Source organism: Tupaia chinensis, unplaced genomic scaffold, assembly GCF_000334495.1.
Source record: "Tupaia chinensis unplaced genomic scaffold, TupChi_1.0 Scaffold000126_2, whole genome shotgun sequence".
Lineage (NCBI taxonomy): Eukaryota > Metazoa > Chordata > Mammalia > Scandentia > Tupaiidae > Tupaia > Tupaia belangeri.
In genome coordinates this window covers 489,233-497,031 of record NW_006159594.1, presented here as the reverse complement: position 1 = coordinate 497,031, position 7,799 = coordinate 489,233, and the positions used below count along the sequence as shown (strand labels likewise).

The window sequence follows — 7,799 nt, the reverse complement described above, 5'->3', positions numbered from 1 at the left end:
CTATATCGCTGGACTCCCATGTAGTCAACCGCGGTTTGAGTCCCGGACCCGGCAGCTTAAACTCATGCCGGGCGCATGTGTGTGCGTGCCCAAGATCCCGGGAGGAGAATGGAGGAGAAGGGATTGCGGTGTGGCCATCCCACCCCCCCCCGGGGGATGATTTCTCGCTTTCTATCTCTCTGTCTCTCTCTGTCTTTCTGGCGAGCGCACGCACCCTATAGCAAAAACCTCTCAAAAATTATTTATTTAATTTTATTCATTATTATTTATATTAATTTGACCAGAGAGAGACACACACATAAAGAGAGAGAGAAAGTGAGAAAGCAAGCTACCAGGTCTAGGACTCAAACTGCAGATGGCCATGTGGGAGTCCAGCGCCTCAACCACGACCGTGACCTGCCGGCCCCAGGAAATGATTTTTAAAATAAGAATTGTAATAGAAAATATTTGAATTGAGACTGAATGATCATTTGCTCAATCAATGTTTAATGAACATGCAAATTGAATGGAGGGATTCCTGCTTGACCTTTAAGACTCTTTCTGGCTTTCAAATTCAGTGATTCTAATTTTCTTTTTAAAATCTTAATTGCTCAGAATGAAGGTCACAATTTAAATTTCCTCGAGTCCATTTCCTTACATGGACCTCACGTGTGTACTCCTTGGGCACTTTAAAGATGTTGTAATGAGTATCTTTTTTTAAGGTTGTGACACCTTCAGCATATATAGCATGTATGATAGAAGTAACGTTCTCTTCATTATGACCTCCTCTGATGCAGAGGAAGAGGCCTACACATTTGGTTTCAGATTCCCTTCTTTCTCTTACCTCTCACTCATAACCATGGTTTTACAATGCTGGATGACCTTTGTAAGCCCAGCCAGTTGATGGCACTGTTTATGGACACAGATGTCTCTCTCTCTCTTTTTTTTTTTTTAACATTTTTCAAATTTCATTTTCTCTTTTACATTCAATCACATTATTTAGCTTACAAACTGAATATTTCAACATGTGAACATTTCTCCCTAGTCCAGTTGATAAAACTATAAAAGTATCTTCAACAGATAATACCACATTTCTTTGTCCCATTAATGCTTTGCCTCTCTATTTTTCTTCTTCTTCTACTTCTGTTTTTATTTTTATTTTTTGTAGAGTTTTTTTCCTATAGAGCGTGTGCGCTCGCCAGAAAAACAGAGACAGAGACACAGAAAGTGAGAAATCACCCAAGTGGGGATGGCCACACCACAATCCCTTCTCCTCCATTCTTCTCTTGGAATCCTGGGCACACAACACATGCACACATGCCCGGCGTGAGTTCAAGCCACCGGGTCCAGGACTTGAACCGTGGTCAACTACATGGGAGTCCAGCGACATACCCCTTATGCTAACTGCTGGTCCCTCTATTTTTCTTCTAAATGTCCTTCCTCAGACTCTACTCTTTCACACACACTATTTCTGGTATTCACATCCATTTACTGTGTTTCTATATCCTTTAATCAGTTTCAGTCATAGAGTGCGGACACTCGGTATATATTTTTGCTGCCTTTGATCAATCAGATAGGAATTTTCTGCTTCTAGCCACACAGGATGCCTTAGGACTCCTCCACTTAGAGCCTGGTGAGAGTGGCATGCCCATTATCATGTCTCAACAACTGAACTCAGACATTTTTAATAGGTGGTCAGATAATCTTGGGTTTCTCTTCATACGCCGAACACTTTCACACGAGCCCTTTTTATGATGGTTGAAAATCACAGAAAGTATAACAATGTAGGTAAAAATAATACAAATTTAGTTCACTCTCGATTACCTTTCCCAGTTGAATTGGGGAAGAATATGGCTAATAATGATGTTCATGTCATTCATTTGATTTTGAGATTTCTGCAGAAACCCTTGGCCCATGTCCATATTATCCTAAGGCCTTTCATTGGCTTTTTCTCTGAACCTGAGCCCAAGGCTTTAGGTATTATATAAAAAGCTCAATTATCCCCTAGGAAGTTCAGGAATTTCTTAAATTTCTCCAGGTTTTTAACTTTAATTTAATTTAATCTGGTTTCTTTTTTATTGTTTTGTGCTTGACTCTCAAATTTTTGTTTAGTGGGAACCAGCAGTTAGCGTAATGGCTATGTCGCTGGACTTCCATGTAGTCAACTGAAGTTTGCGTCCCGGACCCGGTGGCTTAAAACTCACGCTGGGCGTGTGTGCATGCGTGCCCAAGATCCCAAGAGGAGAATGGAGGAGAAGGGATTGCGGCATGACCATCCCCCCTGGGGGGTGATTTCTTGCTTTCTGTCTCTATGTCTCTCTCTGTCTGTCTGGTGAGCGCACGTGCCCTATAGCGAAAAACCTCTCAAAATATATATATATATATTGTTTAGCAATCTGACTGCTTTCTCCAAGAATGTCCCTCTACCTTGGCTCTAGGCTTTTTTATTTTTATTTTTCCCATGCTTTCCCCCCGCCCATCAGGTTCTGAGTTGCCAGAACTTCATGGCCTCATTCATCCCTCAGGGAAAATGAGCACTAGGAGACATACACTCCTGTCTCTTGTTCCCCTTCTTTCCAATCTGATGTCATCAGGCACTAATGTTTCATGTCCTTTTTCTGGCTTGATCTTGAGTTGAAGGTATGAGGCACAAGATTCTGAATTTCAATGGATAGTTAATGATGGTGTGGTTAAAAAGTATATTGACTCAATAAATATTAATTTCCTAATCTGCTTGTGAATGAGTGCGAAATAGTTATATCTAGAATTTATGTGACGCTTTTTTTCCAAGGAGCATACAAGGACGTGATATTAGGCCAGTAAGAAAATTTATTGTCCTTGTATTAGTAATACAAATAACGCATAACCTAATTTGGGGATGAATGATTGGTTATCAGTGAGTTCCACCTCTGGCTGTGTATCAGGAATTTTTCAAAGTTAGTTTATTTCTTTCAGGAGAGAAAGCATGCCCAACAGGGTCCTAATGCCACAATCCATCACAGTCGGAGCCAGTCTAGAACACGCCCACAGGCATAGGGACGTTCTAGGCATGCACCCAGGTCCTGCCCTTGTGGGCCTGGTTGCATTATCACTGTGCCACTGCCTGGCTCTTTCTCTTTCAGGAGATTTTTACAAATACAGATTCTTAGGTGATCACTTAGGAGATATTGATATATATATATTTCTATCTCCATAAAAATCTTTAGTAATGATAAATTTTTAGGCTAGTGCTTGTTAACCTTAATGTGCTTACAACTTACCTGGAGAATCTTGTTCCCTTGTAAATTCTGGGGGCCAGCAGTTGGTGTAATGGCTATGTCACTGGATTCCCATGTAGCTGACCGTGGTTCACGTCCTGGACCCATGCATGCCCAAGATCCTGAGAGGAGAATGAAGGAAAAGGGATTGTGGTGTGGCCATCCCCCCTGGAGGTGATTTCTCACTTTCTGTCTCTCTGTCTCTCTCTTTCTGGTGAGTGCACGTGCCCTAAAGCAAAAACCTTTCCCCCCCCCAAAAAAAATAAATAAAATAGAGATTCTGGGTGAGCCCTGTAGTACAGTGGTTATGGCCTGAGCATGGAGAGCTGGATCCCACATGGCCTACTATGGTTTGAATCCCAATGCTGGCAGTTTAAAAAATATGACATAGGTGAGCATGCGTGGTCCAAATACTGATGGGATGGAGAAATGGAGGGAAAAGGTTATGACATGACCGTGCCTCATTGTGGGGGTGCGCTTACTCTATCTGGTGAGTGCACATGTCCTCTGGCAACTAAAACAATGTAGATTATAATTCCTTACATCTAGGATTGCACTTGAAATTCTGCTTTCTGAAAACCTTCCAGGTGATGCTGATGTGGTTGGTCTGGACCACTTTTACAATAGCAAAATCTTAGTCAGGTGGTTTTCAACTTTGGAGGGAGAGAACAGTGAAAGGAGGGAGAGAGATTGAATTACTTGAGAAGCCAGAGATCCAAGCTCACAATTCAATCAGAATTTCTTTTTTTCTTTCTTTCTTTCTTTTTTTTTTTTGATAGAAATTTTTGCTATAGGGTACATGTGCTTGCCAGAGAAACAGAGAGACAGAGAGACAGAAAGTGAGAAAGTGAGAAATCACGTCCCAGTGGGGCATGGCCATGCTTCGATCCCTCCTTCTCCATTCTTCTTTTGGGACTTTGGGCATGCTCGCACATGTGCCTGGCATGTTTTAAGCCACTAGGTCCATGACTTGAACTGCTGTTAACTACGTGGGAGTCCAGCAATGTAACCATTATGCCACTTGCTGGTCCCCCAAGTCATTCAAAATTTCGGAGAACATATCCCAGACATTAGTATTTTCAAAGAATTGTCACAGGTGATTCCAATATGTGGATGAAATTCAAAATCATTGTTCTAGAGATGCCTTGGTCACATCTAATGTTCATTTCTCTATAGTCAGGGCAGAAGAAGCTGGACACATGCTCATTGTATCAAAAAGTCAACGAATTTAATTCCTCTTTGCTTAAAGCAGAATTTCTCAGAGTATGTCCTTGGACCAACTACATTAAAATCACCTAGGGTACTTGTTATAAATACATGTTCCTAGGCCTGTCCTTGTATGGACCAAATTAGAATGTTTATAGCCTAGGCTCAAAAATCTGTCTTGTAATCTCTCCAAGTGTTTTGTATGCACAATGAAGTTCAAGAAACACTGACTTGTAAGATAAAACCAGCTCACTTTAGCCTTGCAGTCAGAGGTCTCTAAATAAATTGGTTACAATTAGAGTTTTCAAGCTCCATTTTTCTTTGCTCTACTGATTTAACTCCCTCCAGGGTGGACCCCCAGAACCCACCTCCTGGTATTCTTTCTCTCATGTGATCCCTCCTTGAATGTGGGGTGCACTTACTGACTTGTTTCTACCAAATAGAAATTGGCAGAAGCAATGGGATGTCACTTCCAAGATGAGGTTACAAAAAGACCATACATTCCACTTGGATGTCCTCTCTTGGAGTCCTCTCTTTTGGGAAGCAAGCTGCCATGTCATGAGAAACCCCATGGGGAAGCCCATAAGGACTAACGGCCTGTCAGGCCTGTGAGTGAGCGTGAAGCAGAGCCTTTCCAGTCAGTCCTTGAGAGTTCTGCAACCCCAGGCAATATCTTGACTAGGGTCTGAAAGAGGACCTGGTTCCAACAGATTCAATGAAACCAACCGGGATTCCAAGATTATACAGAAAGTGTAACATCATAGATATTTTCAGCTTCTAAATTTTGAGGTAGTTTGTAAAAACGTATACTGGTGCACTCATCTAATATACCTACCCTCCTTCTTCACGCCTATCTAGGTGCTGCCTCTTTATAACCTCAGCTGTTTTAAGAAACTTTTCTCATAGTGGTAGGTCCTGTCATGGACTCCTAGGGCCCTGCACATGAAGTCAGTAACACTCGTTGCTGTATACTATAAGCTGTCTTATATTTTTAAATCTTATGTAATATTTTTATGTTTCCTGTTAGAGGGTGCATGTGGTCTCCAGAGAGAGATGGAGAGGGAGAAAAGAAAGCACCCTCCATGAAGCATGGTCATTGCCGATTTCTTCTCCTCCATTTCACACACCTTTCATGATTTTGGCGCACTTGCACATGTGCCTGGCATATTTCTTAAGCTGCTGCGCCTGGGATCAAACCGCAGGGTCAGTCATGTGGGATCTGGTTGCCTTATTCACCAGGCCATAGAGCCAGCCCTCTTTTGAAATCTTTAGTTATAATTTCTAATGCTCTGTCTTTTAGAAATAAGTTGTAAACACACTGGTGAGAATAGAACTTAGACAAGAACCTGGCTTAGAACTTTTTCTATTCCTTTCTTTTTTCCAGAATTATTTATTTAATTTTATTTATTCATTCATTTTATTTTAGTTTGACCAGAGAGACAGAGAGAGAGAGAGAGAGAAAGAGGGAAAGTGAGAAAGCAAGCCTCCAGGTCTAGGACTTGAACCATGATTGGCCATGTGGAAGTGTCCAGCACCTTAACCACCATGCCATCTGCTGGTCCCAGAACTCTTTCTATTCCTATGGCTGATCTCAATTCCATGAATACAGTAAGTACTCTATATGTATTGAAGATGATAGGGCATTGGTAGGAATATAGAGTAGAAGGCTTCAGGAGAGATGGCTTTTGCTTTGCCTTTTTTCTTTGAAAGAATTATTTTATTTAACATTTATTTATTTATTTATTTATTTATGACCAGAAAGGGACAGAATGAGAGAGACAGAGAGAGTGAGAGAGGGAAAGTGAGAAAGCAAGCTGCCAGGTTCAGGATTTGAACCATGGTCGACATGTGGGAGTCCAGCACCTTTAACCACCATGTTACCTGCTGGCCCCTTCGTGTTTTTACACTCATGTGGATTCTTTATTCTAACGCCTGAGTTTTAACCTTATGTGGGGAGAAGGTTCCAGACAGATACTTGAGCAAAACAAAGAGGTAGCTGCTAGAGCCTACACGATGAAAGTACTCCCTTGATGATTATTAAATGTTTATATCTTCAAATCCCCTGCCTGCTAGTCTGCTCAGTGTTACAGGTCTTAGTTCACTGTAATCTCAGACTCTCTGGCTCCTTTCAACTTTGGGACTCAGGAATCTATACTTTTTATTCAGTGGATTCAAGACCAACTCAGAAATTCCACATTGCTGCAAGTGTTAGCCTCCCAGAGCCTGCTTAGCAATCAGCAAGAAGGAAACCTGCTTGTTGTTCCTCTCTGCCACTCCCCAGGAGTCTCCAGGACTCCTCTGTAGCTAAGGGAACGTATAAAACATTCAATAACTGACATAGTTATGGAAACATTTAAAATGACTCTATTCATCCTTCTTCATAGAGTAAGAGTTAAAGCTATCTATAATGCCTTTGGAAATTTTGATTAGGATGGTAATGGAAAACCATCTTTGCTTTATCTAGTTTATGCACATAAACACTTTCATAATAAAGACTTGCAATGAGTTATGGCCCTCAAGATAATAAAAATCCTGTCTATTTCAGCCTGTCTCCACATGACAGGGTCTTTTCCACACTGAGAGTTGTTATTTTGAGCCTGTCCTCAGGAGTCTGTGAAAGACAGGTACAGGGTCCCTAGTCTCTCCACATAAACACTAAGTCTTTTCTGCCCTCTTCGGCTAGTAAAGAAGGCCCTTAAAAACATTTTTTTAAAAAAATTACATTTAATCATATTTCTTTACAGTGTACATTTCTTTTGCTAGCACAAATATCATGCATGTCAGTCAAGACAAAGGTAGTACTGTATACTTTATCATCAGCAATAGCTTCTCATTTTTTTGTCAATTAAACATACTTTTACTTTTTTTATCCTTTCCCATTTCCCCTCCCTCCCTTCCATACTAAATTTTTTCCCCACATTTTATTAGTTCACAAAAGATCTTAAACTAAAAATATGGACAAAATAAAATCTAGTGACAAATGCAGTGTAATTTTCTTCTGAAACATTTTTTTCTCTCTATCCCTCCTGTTACTGAAGAGAGATATAAACTAACTTATTTGCAAAAAAAACCCCCCCAAAACCAAAAAAAGCCAAAATTAGGTTAATCTCAGTTTGGTCTGTTATTTGCACAAAGCCCCATAAGAATTCAATTTCTTTTGCAAGGCAACAGATATTATTGTATTACTGAACTTCCACAAATAACCACTCTGCCACAAAATAAGAATGCTCACAAATATTTTCCAATTGCGAAGGGATCAGGAAGGGAGAAAATTTCATGTTTCAATTGAAAAAAACATTTATTTTATTTTATTTTATTTCATTTTATTTATTTTTTGGAGAGGTTTTCTGCTATAGG

The 7,799-nt window shown here is 40.4% G+C and overlaps 1 gene segment (V, D, J or C); it reads right to left on the bottom strand.

The window, feature by feature from the left end:
- The window catches only part of LOC102501063 (T-cell receptor alpha chain C region-like), a 324,249-nt gene that overhangs the window by 170,203 nt on the left and 146,247 nt on the right, over positions 1-7,799 (bottom strand).